Raw genomic sequence first — 11413 nt, 5'->3', positions numbered from 1 at the left:
AGGGGCCTGGAAATAAGGACTGCTGGGTCTATTGGAGAGTGTCACTAGGAGCAGTGCATAAGATGAGGTGTCCTATCATGTTTACTCAGATCAGATTAGGACATAATAGAATGGCTGAAATAGTTTATTTTATTTGTATTGTATTATTTTGCAATTGTTAAGATCAGCATCTACTTAGCTCAGACTGAAGCATCTTATCTAATTTTTGAGATCTAAGTGTCTCCTCTTTGAGTGCGACGAGACAATTTAACACATTGTGACAAAGAATTTTCATTGCCACTTGTTATGATTTCAAGAAACAAACTGGTTTAGTTTGAATAGGATTTTCGGTCAGAAACGGTTTCAATGAAATTTCCCCACCATCTCGATTCCTGGGCTCTATCTCTGCCTTTCGGGGGGGGGGGGGGGGGGTTGCTGTCTGTTAGAACTGGAGTCTGATTTGGATAGGGATCGAGACCTCTTCAATGTTTTTAATGAAGTAAATACTAATGGGAATTGTGTGATCATGGGAGATTTTAACTTCCCAGATATAGACTGGAGGACAAGTGCTAGTAATATAATAGGGCTCAGATTTTCCTAGATGTGATAGCTGATGGATTCCTTCACCAAGTAGTTGCTGAACCAACAAGAGGGGATGCCATTTTAGATTTGGTTTTGGTGAGTAGTGAGGATCTCTTAGAAGAAATGGTTGTAGGGGACAGCCTTCATTTGAGCGATCGTGAGCTAATTCAGTTTAAACTAAATGGAAGGGTAAACAAAAATAGATCTGTGACTAGGGTTTTTTTTTCCAAAAGGGCTAACTTTAAAAAATTAAGGAAATTAGTTAGGGAAGTGGATTGGACTGAAGGACTTGTGGAACAGATGGATCAGACTGAACAAGTTCCAAACCTCTCGGAGGCTCTTACCTTCTAAACAGGGACGTCAGTTTTCTAGTAAAATCAGGAAAAAGAAAGGAGAAAACTCAAAAGAGGTTCCTCCTGGCGCTCACGTACGTGACCCCTAATACTCTCTCAGTCCTCAAAGAGAGACCTCGAGAAGGAGACTTGCTGAAGGAAAGCTACAGGGGACTCAGAGGTTTCCCTGGTCCTGAGCCCCTGTCCTGCCTGGCTGATGTCAGCATCTCTCTGTGAGGTCACCACCTTTGACCAATAGGCGGAGGTCCTGCAAAAGGCCTTTGTGATGTCACTGTCACACCCACCCATCCCCTGCAGTGCTAATGTCCTGCCACAGGCCAGACCCTTTGGAGGTTTGAGCTACTCTCTGTGGATCACCCCACTCAATGAGTGTTCATTCTAGGAAGCAAGCCGGCTAGACAGTAAAACAGCAGAGGCTGCTCCCAATGCTACACTCGGTTTCTCAGAAATGAGTAGAATTTATGGGCAGAAGAGACAGTTAGAGCACCTAATCTGATCCCCTACATATCACAGGCCTTTCTGCACCATATGGGGCAGGCAGAGCTCTGCCTGGGCGCAGGGGGAATGGGATGGGGGTAGATCAAGGAAAGAGGGGAGGGGAATGGGTGTGAGGGAAAGAGCTCCTGTCCCAGATGAAGGAATTTGGGGGCAGAGGAAAGGACCCTGCTCCACAGAGAGGGGAGAGGGTTTCTGTGAGTGCCAGGGGGCTCCATTTCCCCTTCCACTAGCTCCCCATTTACAGAGAGCCAGAGCAGTACCTGCAGCAGAGAGCGGGAGTTGCTGGTGTCCTGGGAGGCACAGGCCCTGCAGCTCCTCGGGCACCTGGCGCAAGTGCCGCATGATACGGAGCTGGCGCATCACATTGGCCGTGACGTCCTCCTGCTGCAAGGGAATGAGAACCTGTCTGAGACTCAGACGCCTCCGAGGAATCAGGGGGGATTAACGGCCCCTGGAACCAGCAGCATTTCCACCCAGCCTCTGCCCACCTCTGAGGGATGGATTTCCCCTCCTGACCCCCAGGATGGAGTCTTGTTGTCCTTCCTAGTGACCTCCAGTGGCAACCCCCTTCCTTGTACGGGGAGCTCCTGCCACTTCCCCCTCAGTGCCCCTGACAGCTGTTCCACCTCCAATCCACAGCTCAAGTTCTCAGACCCCTCTCCTCCAGCCCCATGCAGGTTGGGTAGGGAGGGGACTGTAGCGGGGGGGGGGGGCAGGAGGGATTCTGGCAGCAGTGAAGTGGGATGTGGGGAGGTTGAGACCTTTCCCCAAGTCACCCCAGCCAGTAATGCTGAAGCCGCAGGATGGCAGCCCTGGTGAATGGGACGGATCGGCAGCCCCTGCTGACTAGGGTTACCATACGTCCGTTTTTTCCCGGACATGTCCTGCTTTTCGGCAATCAAACCCCCGTCCGGGGGGAATTGCCGAAAAGCCAAACATGTCCGGGAAAATGCTGGCCGGGTACTTCCTCTCCCGCGGCTGCTCTGCTCCGCTCCTCCCCTCTCAGACTTTAAGAGCCGAGCTGCCCGAGCCAGCGCTACTTGCTTCGGGCAGCACCCCCCCTTCCTCCAGACCCCGAGCCGCCGGCCAGGCACTTCCCTTCCCGGGCTCCAGCTGAGCTGCTCCGCTCCTCCCCTCTCAGACTTTAAGAGCCGAGCTGCACGAGCCAGCGCTACCGGGTGGGCGCTTCCCCTCCCGTGCTCCAGCTGCGCTGGGGAAGTGCCGGCCGGGGGCGCAGGGTCTGGGGGCTGCACGGCAAACCGTGAAGCCGGTAGCGCTGTGGCAGCCCTCTCCCCATGGCTGGGAGTGGGAGGGAGGAGGGGGCGGAGTTAGGGCGGGGAAGGAGCGGAGTTGGGGCGGGGCTAGGGGTGGGAAAATGGGCGGGGCCAGGGCCCGTGGAGGGTCCTCTTTTTTTATTTATTAGACATGGTAACCCTACTGCTGACTGAATCCTCCTGTTCTCTCCAGAACGGGTCCAGCCTTGCCAGCAGCAGGGCAAGCGTCCCCTGCCCATGTGCCTCAGCCCTGCCTGGTCAGACGCCATCACCCGTCAGTCCTTGGCCTCCCAGGCTGCCAGTGATGGGAGCAACTCTGGGTGGTGGCTCGGGTGACACAGACACCAGACCACTAGGAATTGGGTGCGGCCCTGTGGGACAGGAGAGTCTCGCAGAGGGCACTTGGGGGACTCTCCTGCCCTTCCCAAGAGCGATAGCACCCTGTCCTAAGAACATAAGTCTGGGATGAGGCAAAGCTTGTCATTAATTAGCCTGGCTAAAGAGCTGGCTGGAGCTGCTCCGGGGACAAGCTGGCTCGCTCCTGCTCATGGAGGTGAATTCATCTCCCTTCCCAGGAGCACCTGCTCTCCCTTTCATTCCCCACCAGGCTTCTTGTGCCAGGCCAGCGAATGGCCACAGGATGGGAATGAGGCCTGGGCCGCGCCCCAATCTCCTGAGTCTAATGCAGCTGCTCACCTTGTTCCCCATCAGCTGCTGGGTTTCCCCCAGGAGGGAGTAGGTGACAGGGAGAGAGACACACACACACACATTTGTCCTTCTGGTTGCAGGGCTTGTGTCCTTCCAATCCCATTGGTGGCTGCACAGTGGGCAGAGTCCTCGCTGCGTGCCCGGCCCAACAGAATTGCAGGGCGTGGTGTGGAACACAGAAAGAGATAGAGAGACTCATCCTCCAGCCGGGGTCAATCTGAGAGAAATTGGCTGGGGTCCCAGTCTCACTCTTCTAGCGGGTGCCATTTCCCAGCTGGGTTCCTTACTCCTCTGGTGCAGCAGCAGCTGGTAGAGCCGGTAAACCCCCTCCCTGGCCTGCCGGCTGATGTCCTTGGCTGGGTCACTGACGGACAGAGCTAGCTGTGCCATGTGGTGACCCATCCTGGGGAATTCCGCTGAGTTCTAATGGACGGGAGAGGGAGAGGGGACTCCATCAGCATTTTCCTGTCAGCTCCCAGTCCCCCCCGGGCCAGGACTCTCCTTCCCCTCAGCCCCTCTGCAGGGCCCTCCATGAGGACTTGCTTCCCCAGCTGCTCCAGGATGACAGGGAGGCATGAACCTGGAGCACAGTCCCCTTAAAAGCCCAGAGTCACCACTTAACTAGGACAAGAAGAACTTGACTCAAGCCAGGCTCACTCTCTGCTCTGACTCTGCCTCCCCAAGAGGAACACTCCTAACCCACAGCCCCTGCAGCAGCAGATCCTACAGCCCGTCGGAGCCAGATCACCTACGCCTGGAGTCAGGAAGCTGGGGTCAGAGGTCACTTACGTCAAACTCAGGGAGGGTGATGGTGAATCTGAGCAGGGCAGTGCTGCTCTTAACGGCCCTGGCTCTCTCTCGCGGCACCGTGGACACGATCTAGTAGTTAATGTGCTGTGGGGAAAGGAGGCATTGCACTGACTGCCCTGACCAAGGATGCCCACTTGGGGCCCGGCTAGGAGGACAGACTGGAAAATGGATCTAAGAGTGAAGGTAAAATTGTCCCCACCTCTCTCATCGGGCTCACCTCCAAGATGTACTGGAGCCTGTCGGTGTCTGGGGACTCTGCCAGCAGGTTCCCCAGCATGGCATCCAGGAGGTCTGGCAAGACCCTAGGCAGATCCTGAAAGCAAGGGAGAGCCATGGGTCAGAGTTAGGGAAAGTGGGGCTACACCTGCCACAGGATGGGAAGTGGGGTCTCTGGGAAACACTGGTGAGACCCCCAAACACATATCCTGGCCTCTCTCATTCACATCCCACTGCAGGCAATTAGCAAGGACTCATGGCAGGATGACAGCTGGCTCTTCAATCCATGACTTTAGCATGATCTACCTGCACTTGGGTGGTGTCCTTCTCCATGCCCAGGGTGAAGACGGCGTGCAGGGCAGCTCGGAGGAGGTGGGTCTCCAGCTCTGGCTCCACGGCAGGTGTCATAGTGCTGGCAAGAGAGAGGAGCCGGTATTAGACTGTGCAGTGCGGGGATGGGACTGGCACCAACACGCAGGTGAAACTGCAGGGAAATAGGCACAGGCTGGCGAGAATGGAAACTGAGGCACCGAGCCAGGGAATGACAAGGCCAAGGTTTCTCAGACAGACAGTGGCAGGGCAGGAATAGCCCCTGTTCCCTGGACCCTGCTGCCCCTCCTGTATCTGATCCTGGGAGTGAGCCTCTCCCCAAAGCCGTTGCAATGTTACTGGAGTGAAAAGAACAGCCCAGCCAGGAGAGAGTGACCCTTCCCCGCACCTCTGCCAGAGGAGCCACCCTTGGGCGGTGACCTGGGAGTGGGAGGGGCAGTGACTCCCAGCCCTGCGCCTGAGTTTCCTATTGACCTGTGGGACTTTGGGTAAGTTGCTCCCCGCTCTAGGCTCTGTCCCCAGCAGTCAAATGGGGATTTCATACTTTCCCACTATTGGAAAGTGCTGGGAGAATCCCCCAGCAAAAGCTGCTCTGACAGTGCTAAGCAGCATCTGACCATTAGAGGTCGGAGCGCACTGCCCAGGAGAAGGAGTGTTTGGTTCTGGGCTGTTGGAGTACGGGCTTGCAACCATCTGTGCACACATATTATACTAATTGCATCTAGACCACATCTCCCTAGTTTGTTTGTGAGACTGTCCTTATTAACACCAAGATGGATCACATCTACTGTTTACTTCACTAGGCCCGTAACCCTGCCAAAGAAGGAGCTAGGATTGGTTTGGAATGATTTGTTCTTGACAAGTCCATGCTCACTAGTCCTAAGAACCAAATTGTCCTGTAGGTGCTGACAAACTGATTGTTTAATAAGGGGTTCCAGTATCTTTCCAGGTATGTTAATGGATGGGAAGACGTTCTTTTTCAGGGATCTCTGACGAGAACTGAGGCACAGCACTTAGTTTGTTGAGGCCATAAAATGGAGACAGGCACCTCTTCTCTTCTCCCAGCACCCCAGATACCTAAAAGGGTGGGACTCACATCCCTCAATGGGCTTAAAAAAGACAATGGTTACAATGTGGCCCCAACCATTTCTGGTTTCTGCAGACTAGATGTTTTAGCAAAGTTTAGAATTCCTTGGTGCTCAACACCGTGAAACTCCCCTTTCTCCTTCACAAAGGGCTTTAACGCCCCTTATCTCACCCAGGCTCTCGACTGCCCAAAGTTGGAGAATTGTCCCTGTTCCCACTGCAGAGCACCCCCCACGACACACACACAGAGTCCTCCTGGTGGTGGGAGGGGAACAGAGGAAAGGACAGAAGACTTAAGAGATGAAGAGAAAGGAGGAAGGGATGGAGGAAAAGGTAAAACAAAAAGAACAAACCCTAATGTCCCCAGTGATTCTAAGGGACAAAATCCCAGGTGAGGAATAAAATTCGACCACCTTAAGCTAGTGTTTTCCATGCCTAGAATTCAGCTGGCGCCAGATGCATCAGACTGAACAGGTTCCAAACCTCTCGGAGGCTCTTACCTTCTAAACAGGGATGTCTGTTTTCTAGTAAAATCAGGAAAAAGAAAAGAGAAAACTCAAAAGAGGTTCCTCCTGGCGCTCATGTACATGAACCTAAATACTCTCTCAGTCCTCAAAGAGAGACCTCGAGAAGGAGACTTGCTGAAGCAAAGCTACAGGGGACTCTGAGGTTTCCCTGGCCCTGCGCCCCTGTCCTGCCTGGCTGATGTCAGCATCTCTCTGTGAGATCACCACCTCCCCAGCACCTTTGACCAATAGGCTGAGGTCCTGCAAAAGGCCTTTGTGATGTCACTGCCACACCCACTCCTCCCCTGCAGTGTTAATGTCCTGCCACAGGGCAGACACTTCGGAGGTTTGAGCTACACAAAGAGGAGATACTTAGATCTCAAAAATTAGATAAGATGTTTCAGTCTGAGCTAAGTAGGTGCTGCTTTTAACAATTGCAACATAATAAAATACAAATAAAATAGACTATTTCAGCCATTCTATTATGTCCTAATCTGATCTGAGTAAACAGGATAGGACACCTCATCTTATGCACTGCTCCTAGTGACACTCTCCAATAGATCCCCATTCTCCACCTGCCGGGAGGTAAATAGGGCGGATTGTTATCCCTACTTGAAAGAGGGAGAAGCTGAGGCTGAGAAAGGAGAATTGACTTGTCTTAGGTCACACAGCCAGTCCGTGGCAGAGTTGGGAATAGGACCCAAGAGCCCTGATTTTCAAACTAACCATCGGATCTTGAATTTCAGACATTGAATGACCTGAATAAAGTGCTCTCAAGTGAGTTCCAGACCAGCAAGAGTTCATAGTAATTATTCAGCAAGTATTTTAGGAGAACTGGAATGTTAGAGAAAATAATGAACTGCAGAGACGCAGCAAAATTTGTCGAACATATGACTGGTTATGACTATTTACTTGGTCTTAAAAGAAAACAACAGGGACCTGAGTCTCCTCCCTGTCAATAACCCCCTGCTCAGCCAATCAGGGTAGAGACCGAGGGGCGGGAGGATGAGGGTTCTCACCAGAGAGCCCAAAGGATGGCCCAGGTCACCGCTGGGGATCACTGTCTGAGCACTATTTCAGCCCCACATTTTTCGGTGGACCTCCCACAATGGGAGTTGTAGAGCAACCCCCATGACACACACACACCCCTCCTGGTGGTGGGAGGGGAACAGGGAAAGGACAAAAGAAGTAAGAGATGAAAAGAAAGGAGGGAGGGATAGAGGAAAAGGTAAAAGAAAAAGGACAAACCTTAATGTCCCCAGAGATTCTAAGGGACAAAATCCCAGGTGGGGAATAAAATTTGGCCACCTTAAGCTAGTGTTTTCCATGCCTAAAATTCAGCTGGAGCCAGATGCAGCAGACTGAACAGGTTCCAAACCTCTCGGAGGCTCTTACCTTCTAAACAGGGACGTCAGATTTCTAATGAAATCAGGAAAAAGAAAGGAGAAAACTCAAAAGAGGTTCCTCCTGGTGCTCACATACACGAACCCAAATACTCTCTCAGACCTCAAAGAGAGATCTCGAGAGGAGACTTGCTGAAGCAAAGCCACAGGGGTCTCTGAGGTTTCCTTGGCCCTGCGCCCCTGTCCTGCCTGGCTGATGTCAGCATCCCTCTGTGAGGTCACCACCTCCCCTGCACCTTTGGCCAATAGGCCGAGGTCCTGCAAAAGGCCTTTGTGATGTCACTGCCACACCCACCCCTCCCCTGCAGTGTTAATGTCCTGCCACAGGGCAGACACTTTGGAGGTTTGAGCTACTCTCTGGGGATCACCCCGCTCAATGAGTGTTCATTCTAGGAAGCAAGCCGGCTAGACAGTAAAACATCACAAGCTGCTCCCAATGCTACACTCGGTTTCTCAGAAATGAGTAGACTTTATGGCCAGAAGAGACAGTTAGAGCATCTAATCTGACCCCCTGCATATCACAGGCCTCCTGTCTATCACAATAGCTACTTTTGGGGCAAACACATTCCGGAAAGGCATCTAGTCTTTATTAATGACATCAAGAGATGGAGAATCCACCACTTTCCTTGGTAGCTTCTTCCTGTGTTCAATCATCCTCGCTGTTGAATATTTGTGCCTTATTTGTCATAGGAATTTGTCTCTTTTCACCTTCCAGCCATTGGGTCTTGTTCTGCCTTTCTCTGCTAGACTAGAGAGCCCTTTAATCCCCAGTATTTTCTCTCCATTAAGGCACATCAACACTTCAATGAAGTCCCCTTCAATCTTCTTTTGATAAGCTAAACAGGTTGAGCTCTTTCAATAGCTCACTAGAAGGCATTTTTCTCCAGCCCTCAGAACATTTGGTGGCTCTTTGCTGCCCCAGCTCCAATTTCTAGGACCATCTTTTTCAAAGGAGGACACCAACACTGGAGGCAGTATTCCAATAGCAGTCTCACTGCTGCTGTGTCACCTCCCTATCCTACTCACGGCTCTGCTCCTTCGTCTAATGATGGCTTTAGCCCTGTTCACCACAGCATCACACTGGGAGCTCATGTTGAGTGGCTTCTCCACTCTGGCCCCTAAATCCTTTTCAGAGTCACTGCTTTCCTGGATACACGTCCCCATTCTGGAGGTGTGGCCGGCGTGCCTTGTTGCCACGCCTAGGACCTTGCATTGGGCTCTGCTCAAACTTGTTTTCTTTGAATGGGTCCAGCTGGCCGAATGAGCCAGATCGCTCTGTATCACTGCCCTCTCCCCATCAGGAATTACCACTCTGCCTGTATTTTGTCACCCCCCAATCTTATCCGCAGTGATTGTATGTTTTCTCCCAATTCATTGATAACAATTATTTTAAAAAATTAGTCCTTGAGAGCTTCTTCAGACCCTTAGTACCCAGGACCTGCTCCCCACATCACAGTGAGAAATGCTGTCCAGCCCTGCTGGTACATAGGGGATAAGCACAGAACAAACGTACCTTTAGGAGCTGTGTTGTCCATAGGCTCTGAACAACATGTGGGGGTCAGCAGATTACAAACGCACGACAGACCTGTAGTGTAGACAGGTCCCAACTGTGTCTCGGTTTCCCACCCTGTAAAATGGGGAGAACAAACAAAACCTTGATTAGCTCCATTTGATAGCTGGGGAAACCGAGGCACCCAGCGGTGCAGAGACTCGCTCATGGTCCCAAAGCCAGGAATAGAAAACAGTAGATCTGATAGCCAGGCCTGGGACCTAACCCTGGTTTTCCTGGCCTTGCTGCTCTAAGTTTAGTCACAGCCTCCATGTCTTTTCCCCCGTGTCCCTTAACCCCACGTCACTGCAGAAGAGAGATTTTCTGGTAGCCAGCTGGCTCTCCTGCATGTGGATGTCGTTCCAAAAGACATGCTCTGGCTCAGTCCCATGCTATGGTTGGCTGAAGGAACCACTTGGTCACATTCTAGGCCCTGAGTTATACAGGAGGGGCGACTAGATGCACATAATGGTCCTTTCTGACCTGAACCTCTATCAATCGCTACATTTTCTGCTGCTAGGAAGAGAACTCTGGACCTATTTTCTCTCATTCACTTTCAGTCGGAATAATTTCAATCCAGGCCAAAGGATTTCCTCTTCCATTGTGTCTTCAGCACCTTTGCGAGCAACCAGTTACTGTTACCCACAGGTTTCCAGTTTCAACCTGTCCCAGGGTGAGATGGCCAGGAAAGGGGTTGGAGCTCAACTGCACCTGGCCCAGGTGATGCAGCTCCCTAGGGTGAAGGGAATAAGTGTGGGGGTCACGTGACAAGACGCAGCCTGTGATTAGGACCCAGGCCTGCTGAGAGATAGAAGGGCAGCCTGTGCTCAGCCAGGAGAGAGACCCCAAGGGAAGCAGGCATGGGAGGGGCTTGGAGAGTCCTTTAAAGGTCAGGGACAAGCTGGGAAGGGGCCAGGTTGAGCACTAAGGACCAGGCCCTAGGAGGGAAAGACAGGGCAGTTTAGGAGATGGGGCAGATAGTCCAGTTGGTTTCGGCTCCCAGGACCAGACACCCAGAGGTGAAGGTGATTGTCGGGGCTTCTGTCCTTCTTCCCCAGTGTAGATTTGATAGTGGAGAAGACTGATGCTGTAAGGGGGAAGTGAGTTACCCCAAGGTCACCCAGTGAGTTTATATCACGAATGCATACTCGGAAGGATCCAATAGAAACATGGATTTTCCAGTCTCTTCTTTCTAGGAGTCCCCAGGGCTAAGGTAAAACCCCTGCTGCCCCTCCCCATTCTGCTCACCTCCAAGATGTGCTGGAGTTTGTCTGTGCTGGGGGGTGCTGTCAGCAGGATCGAGAGCTCGTCATCCATGTTCTCGGCGCAGGCCTTGCTCAGAGCCTGCCAGCGGAGGGAGACCAGGGGTCAGGAGCCTGCATTAGCACCCGTGTGCCATTGATCAGGAGCTGGCTGAGGTAAGTGCCGCCTGGCTGGAGCTCGCACCCAGAAACCCTGCCCCAGGTTGGAACCCCCTCCCACACCCAAATTCCCTCCCAGACCTCACACCCGGCACCCCAACCCCCTGCCCCAGGTCGGAATCCCCTCCTGTACCCTAATCCCTCCCAGACCCCACACCCCCACCCGTAGGGTTACCATACATCCGGATTTTCCCGGACATGTCCGGCTTTTGGGGGCTAAAATCCCCGTCCGGGGGGAAATCCCCAAAAGCCGGGCATGTCCGGGAAAATCGGGAGGTCAGCCGGCCCGCGGGGAGCCGGTCAGCCGGGCTGGCGGGGAGCCGGGCCGGCGGGGAGCCGGGTCGGCCGGGCCCGCGGGGAGCCGGGCCGGCGGGGAGCCGGGTCGGCCGGGCCCGCGGGGAGCTGGGTCGGCCGGGCCCGCGGGGAGCCGGGCCGGCGGGGAGCCGGGTCCGCCGGGCCCGCGGGGAGCCGGGTCAGCCGGGCCCGCGGGGAGCCGGTCAGCTGGGCCGGCGGGGAGCCGGGCCCGCGGGGGGCCGGGAGCCGGGGGGGTGCGCCGGGCCGCCGGGGGCCGGCAGTGCTGGGCGGGCCGGGGGTGGTCGGCCGGGGCCGGCACCCCAGGGCCCGAGCTGACCCAGGCTGGAAACGCCGGGGGGCCAGCCTGGGCCGCGCCTCCTCCCCCCACACCCCCCTTACCTACT

At 53.8% G+C, this 11413-nt stretch overlaps 1 long non-coding RNA gene across 1 annotated transcript; it reads right to left on the bottom strand.

The window, feature by feature from the left end:
• Positions 1–2204: 2204 nt before the first annotated feature.
• On the bottom strand, positions 2205–10875 carry LOC135979860 (uncharacterized). The gene is made up of 3 exons (XR_010597098.1): positions 10543–10875; positions 9259–9372; positions 2205–4832 (listed from the first exon to the last, which is right to left on the bottom strand). It is a non-coding gene; the product is annotated as an uncharacterized LOC135979860 (long non-coding RNA).
• Positions 10876–11413: the final 538 nt, after the last annotated feature.

The sequence above is a fragment of the Chrysemys picta genome, unplaced genomic scaffold, assembly GCF_011386835.1.
Source record: "Chrysemys picta bellii isolate R12L10 unplaced genomic scaffold, ASM1138683v2 scaf1316, whole genome shotgun sequence".
Taxonomy (NCBI): domain Eukaryota; kingdom Metazoa; phylum Chordata; order Testudines; family Emydidae; genus Chrysemys; species Chrysemys picta.
The sequence above is the reverse complement of the archived record's forward strand: the minus strand, read 5'-3'. Positions and strand labels throughout refer to the sequence as shown.